The sequence below is a fragment of the Panthera pardus genome, unplaced genomic scaffold (assembly GCF_024362965.1).
Source record: "Panthera pardus isolate Hobbes unplaced genomic scaffold, ASM2436296v1 HiC_scaffold_2, whole genome shotgun sequence".
Classification (NCBI taxonomy): domain Eukaryota; kingdom Metazoa; phylum Chordata; class Mammalia; order Carnivora; family Felidae; genus Panthera; species Panthera pardus.
In genome coordinates, this window is record NW_026526765.1 from 7544267 (window position 1) to 7558704 (window position 14438).

Sequence of the window (14438 nt, forward strand, 5' to 3'; positions counted from 1 at the left end):
CTTATCAGAGGTGGTGGAGAGAAGCGTTTCTCAACCATCAATAATAAAAAACAAATTTCTGTCGACCTTGCTAGAGGAAAGATAGAATTAGTTTTCTATTCTCTCTGCAGAAAATGATATGACCAAATTATTTTCATAGGAGTAGGGCAGTAACAGAGACGAAAAACCCGCAGAAACGAGCCCTGCAGAGGTGAATCAGGCAGCCAATTACTGCCACTACGACTAATAACAATTCCATGTTATTTTTCTGGATTTTACGGTGTCTGTAACATTTGTCAGCTTTTTAGTCTGTACCTCTGTGCGGTTCTTTCTCTCATGTCATAAATGCTGGAGAAGCCGCCACCCCAGCTCAGCTGGTCTCTGCTGTGCCCACTTGCTCGCAGAGGCCATCGGGGTAGCTGCGGGACCGAGCAGGGCCCCCACCTCAGCAGAATCTTCCAGTCCATTGTCATGAAGTTGGTCAGGGAAGTCTCTCACAATTTGTAAAACTTGTCCCCTGTGGGCTTTGCCTCCTCTGTCACCAACAGAATTTGTGTCGCCCTCTTTTGATTTAATCAGTCTTGTCAGTAGACTTGTTTATTTTAGGATATTTTCTAAAATAAATATATATATGTGTGTGTGTATGTGTGTGTGTGTGTGTGTGTGTGTATGTATACACACACATTTATATATATTTATATATGTTTAATATATATATTATTTATATGTGTTTAATATATATTTATATATTAAATATATATTTATATGTTAAACATATATAAATATACAATATATATTTACATATATAAATATACAATATATATTTATATATTATTTATATATGTTTAATATAAGTATATATATTAAACATACATAAATAAACATATTATTTATATATGTTTAATATATATTTATAAATATTAAACATATATAAATATACAAACAATATACATTGTTCCTGTTGATTTGGGTTTTTATCTTCTAGTTTCTTCATTTCTGCCACTGTTCCCTCTCTTTCCTTTCTCCCAATACATAGGAACCAGATATCCTTTCAGGAACCATGGAGCAGCAAAGAACAAGCCGAAGTCTCCCCCTCATGGAGCTTTTGTTCTGTTGGGAAAAGGTAATAAACACATGAATGAGTGAATGTATAAGTTATGGTATAAGGTATACAGTGACTGAGGTGCTAGGGGGGAAATAACGCTGAATTATGGGACACAGAAGGATGGGGGAAGTTCCTGTTCTATGTGGGATGATCAGAAGAGCCTTCTTCACAGAGGTGACATTTGAGCAGAGACCTGAATAAGCAAGGGAGAGAGCCAGACTGCATTTTCTGGGCAAAGAGAAGCACGTGCAAAGGCCCTGGGGTGGCCATAACCTTGGCATGTTAACTAGAGACAGCATGGAGGCCAGTGCCCTCAATGTAGACGAAGCAAAGAAAAGAGAGAGGGGGAAAGAATTCAGAGAGAATTCAGAGAAGGCTTACATTCCACGGGACCTTATAAACTACAGAGAAAGTATGGATTTTATTCTGAATATGAAAGCAAGACAATGGAGGGATTTGCACAGGAGAGTGAGAAACCAGATGTACATATTTTAAAACAGCCGTGGGTGCACAATAGGCCTCTTTTGCTTTCAAGTCTCCTTCAGGGAACTTGTTTTTGGGGTGGAACCAAAAGCCTGAAGGAGCTGGATCCCACGGGGAACAGCTGGGCAGGAGTGAACGTGGCATGTGTGAGGGATAAAAACGAGAGAGAGAGAGAGAGAGAGAGAGAGAGAGAGAGAGAGTCCCATGGGAGCCAGGGGAATTCAGACCAAGGCCCAGCTTTGAACAAGGTAAGGCAGAAAGTCAGAAAGAGACCCATGAATAAATAAATCATCGCACATATATTGCCTTACTAGCAACGTTTTGGATTTAATGTCTTACGAACACGTAGGTCAACATAAATGCTTTTAATGCAAGCAGGAGTATCGCATTTAGGGTTTTCCACATGTTTGCTTCCATAAAAAACATCCCTGTCGCGTGGTTGGCGTGTATCACGACAGCCCCCGCCACCCCTGAGACGGCTGGTCACCCAGCACCGAATGTCCACGAAATGAGGCTCGTCGGGGACGCCGAACTCATTATCTGCTGCCACTGAGTTCTCAGCGCTGGGACCTTTAGGTCGGAGCCTCCGTGCTGACAATCTCTAGGCACATCGCCAGCCGTTGGCCGAAACGCTGTCACAGCCCTGCCGCGTGCTGGACTCACGGCCACCCGCCTTGCTCTCCACCGCGGGCCGCCACACCCTTCCATTTTGATTCAGCTTCCATTTGATTCACTGCTGTCCCCGTTTGCCTTTCGGTGATGACTTTTTCCTGGACTTTCTGGCTTTTTAATTCTTCTTTCGAGTCACCTACTTCACGCCTTTCGCCTCCTGCGCTGAGCGCACCTGTCTTTTTCTCGTCGCTTTCCAAGGTTCTGACTCTGCTGATCTTCATTCCGCTGTTATGTATGTTGGGATCGTTTCCTAATAGTCTGATGATTATCATGGAGGCGTTTTCTGCAGAGAGAGTGTAAATTTTCATGTCATCGGGTCTGTGGCTTTTTTTCCTTCTGTTTACTTTCACGTTCTGCTCAGAGAGACCTCCCCTCCACCCCAAATTCCACCAACATGCAGTTTATCCTTCTCTTGGTGAAAGACTTATATTTACATCTTAACCCAGCTGGCTGTCTTAGTCCCAGTCGTGTTCTGGGGCGGAGAAACAAAATTTAAGACATCGTCACGCTACACGCGGGCTCTCCTGGTCACACTGATGACGTTCCTCGGCACACTCGCCCTCCTCGTGGGGTCCGAGTCCCCAGAGCAGTCACCCGGCGGCTCTGTTCGCAGGGCCAGCTCCACGGCGCCCATCAGATAAGGCTCTGTCCCTAAGCGCCTTTTCTGTGCGCCCTCCTCAGGGGGTGGGGCTGTCCCCAGGCCTGGAGTGGCCATAGATGGCCTCTCAGGGAGGGGACGGACGACAGCCCCGCCTGCCTGGCTTGACCTCTTCCTCCACGTGTCTAAAGAAATGATGGATGGCCGGGCTGGAGACACCCTTAACTCTTGGCAGGAGCCTGCCGGCACCCTTGGTGAACCTAGATGCAGACGCACAGACTCTGGAAGACGAGCTGAGAGTCTTCCCGCTCTGAGGTCGCCCCCATTGGGACCCTGCCCCCTAGAACCACTCAGATCGTCAGATAGTGTGGTCAGAGATTTAAGAACAGCATTCTCCTTAGGCAACTGGAAGGAAAAGATTATTCATCCATGGACATTGTATTTTTAATTTTATTTTATTTGAGAGAGAGAGAGAGAGAGAGAGAGAGAGAGAGAGAGAGAATCTAGAGCAGCCTCCACACTCAGCACGGAGCCCCACGGGGGGCTCGACCCCATGACCCTGGGATCCTGACCTGTGCTGAAATCAGGAGTCGGATGCTAAACCGACTGAACCGCCCAGGTGCCCTTCATCCGTAGACTTCTTAATCCATGTGGAAAATTGCCCTTCTCTTGTGATTTGTCCCAACAGCACTGAGGTTTGTACCCACCAATTTATTAAACCCTACAACACCTCCAGATGCAGGGATGTACCCAGTGATGTGAGAAACAAAGGCGAAAGAAAAAAAAATAAATCTCCTTACATCTTACAGCCCGTGGACAAGTCCTTGAAACAGGCACTGTGACATTCCTCTAGGAGCTCAGCTGCCTCGATGATGACACTTTGCTCAGGGCAAAAGGCAATCGTAGCTTAACATTATCCCAACCCCCCAGGATCCTGTTAAGTCTACTTTAACATATAAAAATTCCTTTGGAAACTTCCTTTATCTCTACACCCCCCACCGCAAGACATATGCTGGCAATCATACTCCAAGCTTATGGCCCCCTAATATACATCTCAAGGGTCTCATGACTCAGGTTTTACTAAATACACAGTAATCAATAACCTTTTCCTAACAGCAGCTAGCCCCTCAAGGTCCTGGAAACCTGTTTCCAAAATACCTTAAAGACTTCCACTGTCCCTGACCCCCTCCCAACTTGAAGGTATATAATCAGTCGCCTGTCGAGACCCCAGTGCAGCTCTTTCTGCCCACGGCTCCTGTCCCCGTGCCTTTATAAAACCACCTTTTTGCACCAAAGACGTCTCAAGAATTCTTTCTTGGCCGGTGGCTCCAAACCCCAGCGTTTACCACGTCACCCAGAACCACTGAGATGCCCCCACTTTGGGGGTCTCGCAGCTGCTGTTTAGAGACAACCCACAGTGGTTTGGAACCGGAAGCCGGAGAGGACACGTCCTGGGGTTATTTTCTGCTGCAAGAAAGACCAAAACCGGGTGTTTCAATCCGGTTCGAGTGACACAATTCACAGTCTTATCTGGAAGGTAATATTCACAGAAACTCAGTCAACGCTCAATTATTCAATCGAGCAGCACCACGTCACTGATCACTTCTAAGCTATGAACTTGTTAATCCACGCACTTATCTGTCCATTTCCCCTTGCGGAGCAGCTCGGCAGGCCCCTCTAGCGTAGCTGTTCTCACCCAGGGGTGACCTTGTCCCCAGGGACAAGGGGGCAGCGTCTGCAGACATCTAATGGGCCAGGCTGGAGATGTTGCCAGACGTCCCACAGTGCACAGGTGTCGCCCCTACAGGTGGGCCGGCTTGTGTGGATGGTGTTGAGAGACCCGGTCTAGAACAATGAGGAGAAGGCACCCTCCACGTCCCCTTTCAGATTTTCTCCCAGTTTAATCCAAGACCGAAAAGGTTGACCTGAACTGAGAAAAGCCGAGTGGTGGAGGCAAACAATGTGTGAGGCAGCAGGGGCCGGGGGCGGGGGGGAGGGTGTCCTGGAAAATCAACTGTTATGAGGGCCGAGCAGCCCCCCGGCCTGGGTCTTGTCATCCGTCCACACAGTGCGACTCCAGGGGGGACTTTTCAGCCTGTGGGTTGGGGTGCCGGGCGTCTCCTGGGCGCTAGAGGGCGCCAGCTCCCTGCCCCACTGGAGCAAAGGGGCGCACGGGTGGCTCCCTCCTCTCCTCTCCGCCTCCTTCCTCAGCTCCCATCTCTGGTCTTCTGCGAAGCAAACCTTCCCTGCACCCGACCTCCATTTCCACCTTCTTGCGCCGGTGGGCTCGGCCGCGCCTCGGTCATCATCCAGGAGTCTGTGCCGCACCGAGCACCGAGCACTGAGCACTTAGCCCTCAGCACCCCCAGGGGTCAGTGTTGCCGCCCAGCCCGTTGTTCCAGGGAGCGAGAAGCTCTGGCTTCAGACCGCGCCTGTGCCAGTCTCTCAGTCTCTGAGCCTCAGTTTCCTCATTTGTAGTGGGACCCATAACACCGGCCTTGGGTCCCAGTTTTCAAAATACTAGGATCAGGGCGCCTGGGTGTCTCAGTCCGTTGGACGTCTGACTCGCTTGCAGCTCAGATCATGATTTCACCGGGGTGAGATCAGCTGACAGCGAGGCGCCCACTTGGGGTTCTCTCTCCCTCTCTCTCTGCCCCTCCCCCCCTTCTCTCTCCCTCCAACTCAACCCCACCTGGGCTCTCCCTTGCTCTCTCGCAAATAAATATTCGTTGATTTAAAAAAATGTAAAAATAAAAAATAACAAGATATTAGGATCCAGCCAGGCAGTGTGCATCATCATCATGGGTATTTTAATATTAATTTCTAAAAAAAAAAAAAAAAAAAAAAAAACCTATTAGAAGACAAGGTGTAATCATGGAATGTATTTGTGCCGTCCCTCTGTTATTCCAGTAAAAACTTTGAAGCCCAGGTCTTCCTGTGCCTCGGCACCCCAAGGACCGTGCTCTGAGCGGGGGCTTTGGAATCCGATCTCCTGATCCTGGATCCCGACGGCTCAGGGGCGGTGGGCAAATCACGTTTCCCGGGGCCCCGTTTCCACATTTTGCAACGTAGGATGAAAATCAGGCAGCCCTTCACACTGCTGGGACAACGCAATAAAGTAACCTTTGGGACATGTGAGGGGTAGAGCCCCGCCCGTGTTCAGCGTGAGGTGCCCTGAGGCCTTCCCGGGCTCCAGGGAGGATAATCCAGAAGAACCACCTGGTGCCGGCCCCACCCGAGAGCCTTGTCTGCCGGCTGCCCTGAAGCTTCAGCCTCCGCTCCACCCCTCGGAGCATTTCTGTCACCTCGCAGCCAGCAGGCCCCGACAGGCTCTGTGCTCAGAGTGGTTCAGGAGAGTCCCGGGCCTGACACCTGTCCTCTTTGCAGGACAGAGCAGATGCCCCACCAGCTCCCTTGGAAGGTGTCTAACCACTGACATGGGGTTGATCGACCAACATTCAAAGCTGGTTAGGTTCTGTGTCAGGGTCACAGGAAAAGGCTTATAAAATGAAGATGAAAAGCTAAAGTTACTCCATTATTTCTTTATTTTATTTTAATTTTTTAAACTCTATTTATTTTTGAGAGAGAGAGAGAGAGAGAAAGACTGAGTGGGGGAGGAGCAGAGAGAGAGAGGGAGACAGAGAACCCGAAGCAGACTCCAGGCTCTGAGCTGTCAGCACAGAGCCCCATGTGGGGCTCGAACCCACAAACTGTAAGGTCATGACTGAGCTGTAGTTGGATTCTCAACCAACTGAGCCACCCAGATGCCCCTATAATTATTTTGGAAGAGAGAGCTTTTCCAATTGAAGTCTTTCTATACCTATTAAATTAGTAAACATTAAAAAAAGATCTTAAATAGCAGTGCTGGTCAAGATATGTAAAAACCAGCAGATTTGTGTATTGCTAACTGCAGCCAATCCATGCAATCTCCTTAAAAAGCAATTTGCCAATGCATTTCATAGCTGCCGACCTAGGACTCCTACTTCTGAGAACTTTCCCTATGAAATTATGCAAAAAGTAGGATAGACAAGAATCACAAAGATACCTGTTAAACATTATTTATAATAGTAGAAATGAAATCACATTCAATGCTTCCCCAAATAAGGGCATAGAGAAGTAAAGTATATTAATTCATCTTTTAAACAAATATTTACCAAATGCCTTTATTTCTGGGCCCTGTGCTATATATCAGCTCAACAGTTATTAAAATGATAACTACAGAATAACAAGAAAATGCTTAACATCTTAAGGGAAATGAAATGTATTAAAATATCTCTTTGCCATGATTATAATGATATAAAATTAAATATTTTTATTCACAACATTTGAATGGGAACATGGGCAAGTCAAAATTGCTGATTTATTAAGAGGCTGAGTTTTGAATGACTTTCTTCTTCCTTATTTGTTATTCGATACTACTTTTTTTTTTTTTTTGCAATAAGCAAGAAATCCAATTAGAAATGTAAATATCCCCATTCCTGCAGCCCAGCAAAAGAATCACTGGGTTTCTCCGTAGCTCACACTCTAGGTCTTTGGAAGGCTTAGCCCCATGGGCCTGAGGATCCTTCCCCCTAAAATCCTTGCTGGCTTGTCTGCACTGTTCTGCTTTTTTTTTTTTTTTTTTTTTTTTTTTTTTAATTTTTGCTCTCTTAGATATGATTTAAAACCCCAAAGAGAACTCGCTTGGAGAGTGATTTCACAAGAGGTCCATTCATTCTGTTCCTGGAAAAACAGGGAGACATGTTGCTATTCATTCTTGGGATCCCGCTGGGAACTCTTTGTGGGGCCTGGCACTCAGCCTGCACCAGATAAGAGCACCTGAGGGCACATCCAGGAGATCTGGGTGTGACCCCTGTGATTTGCAGGGGTGTTTTGTGAAACAAAACACAGAGCACAGAAAAAACAGAGTAGTATGTTTTCAGGTGAAATTGCCCAGCTGAGCTAGCCGAACTAAACTCTGGTCACATTCCTACTTGGGGGCAGAGGGGATGGCTGTCCCCCACAGCATGCTCCTGGAAGGGGCTCACCTGCACAGACACTGGTCCCATCCAGGAAGGCATTTTTATTTTTTAACATTCTGGAAGCATACCAGTCGTAATCAGCTTGTTCCCTCTGAATTAGCCACCAGTGATTGAATCGGTCTTCAAAATTCTCAACTACAGGCAATCAAGCACAACTTTGATGCCCTGAGGGGTTAGAATTTCTAGTCTCTGACAATTTTCCCCAAGCACCCTCTGCCTTTTAAGAAAGAAAGAAAGAAAACTGGAAAGGAAAGGAAAGGAAAGGAAAGGAAAGGAAAGGAAAGGAAAGAAGGAAGGAAGGAAGGAAGGAAGGAAGGAAGGAAGGAAGGAAGGAAAAGAAAGAAAGAAAGACAGAAAGAAAGAAGAAAGAAAGAAAAAATAGAAAGAAAGGAAAGGAAGGAAGGAAGAAGGAAGGAAGGAAAAGAAAGAAAGAAAGAAGAAAGAAAGAAAGAAAAATAGAAAGAAAGGAAAGGAATGAAGGAAAAGAAAGAAAGAAAGAAGAAAGAAAGAAAGAAAGAAAGAAAGAAAGAGAAAAAAGAAAGAAAAAGAAAAAGAGAGAGGGAGGAAGAAGAAAGTGAAATCTACTTTTGAGGTTTATTTGTGTTCGACCTTAGAATTCCACTGCATAGTGTTACATTCAATGGCCTGTAAATTTGAATGGCAATGATTTAGATTCTAAAGGTATCTAGATTCATGTTTGTCTACTAGCCCGAACGCAAGCTGATTCTAATAAGGAAGGCTGATTTAGAATTTAACAGTGAGTGAATTCCCAATGGAGACTGTCACCGTGTTTACCCACGGATGGCACCAGAACATAACTGTGGTAGTACTCCCAACCTCTGCCTCTTTCCTTTTATGATAGATTTTTAAAATCGTGGTAATATACATAACATTTACCATTCAAACCATTTTAAGTGTACAATTCAGTGGGACTGAGTACGTTCCCAGTGTTGTCTAACCATCACTGCTATTCTAGAACTTTTTAATCATCCCAGAGATTCTGTACCCATGAGCTCCCCAGCCCAGGCATCCTCTGTTCCACTTTCCATCTCTATAAATTTTGTCTTCTCTGCTGCCTCATCTAATCGGACTCACGTAGTATTGACCCTTTTGTGTCGGTCATCTTTCCCTTACAGTGTTTTCAGGGTTCACCCATTTTGAAGCATGTATCAGAACTCCATTCCCTTTCATGTCTGAACAACACTGTGTTGTAGGGATATTTTCATAAACCACATTTCGTTTACCTGTTTATTTCTTCTTTTAAAGTTTATTTATTTACATTGGGAGAGAGAGAGAGCTCGCACAAGCAAGGGAAGAGCAGAGAGAGAGGGAGAGACAGAATCCCAAGCAGGCTCTGCACCGTCAGTGCAGAGACTGACTCAGGGCTCGATTTCATGAACGATGAGATCATGACCTGAGCCGAACTCAGGAGTCAGTTGTTTGGACAGCCTGAGCCGCCCAGGTGCCCCCTCGTTTACCGGTTCATCTGCTGATTGACACTTGGGTTATTTCTACTCTTTAGCTGTTGTGAGTAATGCCGCTATGAATATTGCTATACAGGCGTCCGCTTAAGCCTCTGTGTTCAATCTCTTGGGGATATTCCTAGGAATGGAATTGTTGGGCCATATGGAAATTCCATGTTTATCTTTTTGGGGAACCACCCAACTGTTTTGCACAGTGGAGTCCCCACTTGACCTGCCCGTTTGATAGAATTGCTTTTATTCCCAGATAGTTGCTGCCTGCCTCTCTGAGGGCATCTCCTGTCTCCCCCTCTTTCTATGGGTGTGGCCACTCGGCCATGGGGGTGGATACGGCGGAGCTTCAGAAGAACCACGGTGCACAGACTCGTGGCAACAGGGCTGCTGCAAGCGGGCGGCCATCACGGATCGTACGTGAGAAGACACTTCCTCCAAACCCTGCGACTGATTGTGTGATCGATGACTAGCATGAAACATAAAACTGCCATTTCTGTGGGTCAAAAATGGTCCCATTTCAGCCCTTGGATACGGCTTAACAACTGAAAACACCAGCAGCAGCAAGGCATTGATTCCACTGCCTCACTGACTCCTCTGCTCAAGTTTGGAATTATTCTCACCCCCACTTCTAAGAGGGGGAAACATGATGTTCAGGTTTTTCAAGACCGGATTTTAGCTATGACCCTCTGTTGTTCAACAGGTTCCTTCCCAGTGCACTCCCCTTCTGTCCCAAGGTGCTGCTGGAGATTCCTTGGGATAGAATGGATCTCGGTCCCCGTTGCTTGGGAGTTACATCGTTAGAGCTCACAGTTATGAACCTGGAACTTGGTTCAGTATGTGCTCTCCATTCTTAATATCCCTATTTCACAGATCAAGGAACAGAGGATCAGCTCATTACTGTGCCTACTGCATCGCACAGAAGTTACTTAAACGACCAGAATAGCAGGTGCAGTTTTAGCGAGAACAGAGGAAGCCAGCTTGTCAGTCTTGAAATGCAATGGTTTGCCTTGTGCATGGACTAATTCCCTATCTTTCAATGGTATTATACAAATCCACTGAGGCTCCCAATCTAAAATATTGTGCTCAAGGTTTCTTCTCTCCTTCCATAGAGCCTGTTTTCTGGATCTATCATCAACCAGTGCCATTAAGAACATCATGCTTCCGTGATCAAAAGCGTAAGTCTGTATTTCAAGAATTCCAAGTATGAGAGCAGAAAGCAGTGGGGAATGTGCTGGAGAATTTTATCATGAAACTGAGCTTCCTGACCGTATCTGATCAGTGTTCTCTGGAAGCCAATTGCCTAGGTCTTAAATGAAAAATAAAACATTAATTTATACTCACAAGCACAACATCTGCTTTCTAAATGAGTGGATTTACAGCCAGAGGGCAACCCATACATTTAGTAATATAATATCCTATCCCACTGTTAGCCACTTATTTATTTTCCAAATCCTTTTCCACCTGCCTGTTTTCAGAAGAATCTGGCTTCCCCAGTGGTTCTGGAATTTAGGTCGTTCAGACCATGCTCACCGAGCGCTGAGCCCAATTTAGCTACAGGACCTCACATATTCCCACATTCAAATTCTACCCAGTCATACATCAGCATGGACTTGCATTACTTACACAAATCTAGAAGAAGAGAGTTTAGTTACAAGAAGCTGAAGAATTCACCCAGGACCATGCATTTTAACCTCAAAAATAGAGAGTCACAATGTATCTTTTTCCTTAACAATGCTGAGTTTTAAACAAAATGAATTCTCAGCGCTCATTTTAAAAACGGACATATTTTCAGGCATTTAAGTCGATATTTTATTTAATATTATTTATGCTGATGATCTTGTGGAAAACTGTTTAAAATAAAAACTAATAGGGGCACCTGGGTGGCTCAGTCGGTTAAGCGTCCGACTTCGGCTCAGGTCATGATCTTGCAGTTTGTGAGTTTGAGCCCCGCATCGGGCTCTGTCCTGACAGCTCAGAGCCTGGAGCCTCCTTCGGATTCTGTGTCTCCTCCTCTCTCTGCCCCTCCCCTGCTCACGCTCTGTCTCTCTCTGTCTCTTAATAATAAATAAACACTTAAAAAATAAAATGAAATAAAATGAAAACCAATAAAACACCAAAAAGAAAAAAGGAAACCCACACTTCATTGGTTTGAATATGTTTTAAATCACAGGAAACAATCACCAACTCATGAGCCGCAGCCAGAATGATGAAGTAGATCCAGATGTCACAGATCTGAAGCCAAATGTTTACGTCACATCTTAAAAACAATCGGTATTGAGTCCCGTGAAACTATGGAGCCATATATTAGGTACTTTTGTGTATCAAGGAAACAGAGGGTGATGCTGGCTTTATATACAAAGGTAATGAAATAAATGTCCACAAGGTAACTGAATTTATGTTGACTCTCTCCCAAAGCCTAATGTTTTCAGTCCATTGAAGCCGATTTTTCCAGAACCTACCCTCTCCCCTGGCATAAAGGTTTCAGTTGAATCTGCAAAGATTGGCAAAATAATATTTGTTTTAAAAAAAGAATATACCATTGAAACTAAGTTTGTGTTAATACAATCTCTAATCTGATTTCCAATCTCATACCCTAGTAAGACACTTTTTAAAACATGTGGGTCTCCCTGTCCCTGTTGTTTGGAGTTTTCTCCACTATGGGTGCCATCTGTCTGTAACATCTGTTATCCCATGGATTGCCAAAGTCAATTTGGATGATCTGCCTGGTTTCTTTCTCTTTTGGATATTTCTGACTACCTGACCCTCTTGTTACCCGAAGAGATGTCGGTCTATATGGACAAAAGTTGGTGTAACCATATTTCTAAAGCCTAAGATTTGAATATTCATAGTCTGATGAGTATGACTAATACCTAAGCATCCAACAGGGTGTTAAGGTCTATCTGCATGGGGCTCCTGGGTGGCTCAGTCAGTTGAGCATCTGACTGTGGCTCAGATCACAATCTGGCAGTTTGTGAGTTTGAGCCCCGCATCGGGCTCTGTGCTGACAGCTCAGAGCCTGGAGCCTACTTCAGATTCTGTGTCTCCCTCTCTCTCTGCCCCTCCCCTGCTGATGCTTTCTCTCTGTCTCTGTCTCTGTCTCTCTCTCTCTCTCTCAAAAATAAATAAACATTAAAAAAATTTTTTAAAAAGATCTGTCTGGAATGGGTGGTCATCAGTTTGAAGACCGGTAGACATTAAATGCTAATGTGCTCCTAGCACTTCCAGATTATTCTGTCTTCAACAGTTATTATATTTGAATGAGTGACTGAGAATTCGAAAGGCATTTGTGGGATATTTGGGTGACTCATTCAGTTGGGCATCTGACTTCGGCTCAGGTCATAACCTCGAAGTTCATGGGCTCGAGCCCTGCGTTGGGCTCTGTGCTGACAGTTCAGCCTGGAGCCTGCTTTGGATTCTCTGTCTCCCTCTCTCTCTGCTTCTCCCCTCCTTGTGCTCTGTCTCTCTCTCCCTCAAATAAATAAATAAACATTAAAAAAAAGGCATTAGTAATTTGTGAGACTTTTTAAATTGTTGCATTTATTTTAATTTTTTTTTTATTTCAAAGAGAGAAGGCATGAGCAGGGGAGAGGGGCAGAGAGCAAGATAGAATCTTAAGCAGGCTCCACACTCAATGAGGAACTTGACGTGGGGCTCAATCCCATGACCCTGAGATCATGGCCTAAGCCAAAATCAAGAATGGGACACTCAGGCAACTGAGCCACCCAGGCGCCCCTGTGTTTCAATATTCAAATTATTACGGTATCTATACTTACAAAAAGTATTTATATCAGCACCTTTTCAGTCAGTTACCATGTTTAGTCACTGGAAACCACAGAGAATCCTTGACCAAAGGAGTCAGTGTCAGCATGGGGAGTGGGACACGAGGGGGCAATCCTGGCATTCTGGTTTGGGGCCGCTTACCGAACCCCTATCTGAAATGGGATGAGGTACTATGCTGGCTCCCTTTTCAGTAAGAGCCTGCCTGGTAGCCAATCCTCCTTTGCTCTTGACCGAGCAGGGCTGCTGGATCTACTCCGGCGGGGAGGGGTGGGGGACCACGGGCAGGGGATGAAGGGCACATAGCACTGTGCCCTGTAGTTAACAGCCTTCTGGCCTGACCCATGGGCATGTGACCCCCAGCCAAGGCTCCCAGGGGCCACAATGGCCAGTCCACGCCTATAGATGCAGGGGTAGGGTAGAGGAAGAGTCAGCACCTATACAGAGGCTAACCCCATGCTACCCAAGCTAGATGCCAGGACAGAAACAATTTGTCCAGGCTAAAGGTTCCAGCCAAGGGCTGCTACAGAGGGATCAAAGGCTGAGTCTGTTTTGCTTCTACAATGGAGCAGTTAGCGTTCTACACAATATCCATCAACGAGATAGCCAGGTGACGTTTCTGGAAGAAATAGTTCTAGGAGAGTAGATTGCAAAAACGTTTCTTTTTTTTTATTTTATTTTTTTTTTCAACGTTTATTTTATTTTTGGGACAGAGAGAGACAGAGCATGAACGGGGGAGGGACAGAGAGAGAGGGAGACACAGAATCGGAAACAGGCTCCAGGCTCCGAGCCATCAGCCCAGAGCCCGACGCGGGGCTCGAACTCACGGACCGTGAGATCGTGACCTGGCTGAAGTCGGACGCTTAACCGACTGTGCCACCCAGGTGCCCCTGCAAAAACGTTTCTACAGAAAAGAGTATGCATCCTCTTTTCTAGAACTCCTTGGTAACGTTTAAGTATCCAAACAGTCTGACCTTAATATTCATCTCATTTACTAGCCTTCTGAAAGCAGAAGTTGCATGTAATGGAATCAGGATTTGGCATCAGAGGAAAAAAAAAATCACAAGAGAGTTTGTATATTTACATATTTCTCCCTGAATGTTTGAAACCGCCCCCACTCTCTCTCTATCCACCTGCCGGTATACACACCGTGATTCAAAGAGCCGGCATCCGCACTTGAGATGCACAGAAAATAAAAGTAACTCTTCACTGTCCCCTCTCAAAGCGGGAGAAATAATCACCTACAGGACACAACTGCTGTTCCCCGAGCTGGATGCCTGGGTGCACGATTAGTTATAAACCTTCCCACCTACTGGGACGAAGGAAAA

The 14438-nt window shown here is 45.6% G+C and overlaps 1 long non-coding RNA gene across 1 annotated transcript; it reads left to right on the top strand.

Moving 5' to 3' along the window:
- The first annotated feature begins 1013 nt into the window (after positions 1-1013).
- Positions 1014-11697, top strand: LOC109267821 (uncharacterized). The gene is made up of 3 exons (XR_002080294.2): positions 1014-1102; positions 10443-10508; positions 11504-11697. It is a non-coding gene; the product is annotated as an uncharacterized LOC109267821 (long non-coding RNA).
- Positions 11698-14438: the final 2741 nt, after the last annotated feature.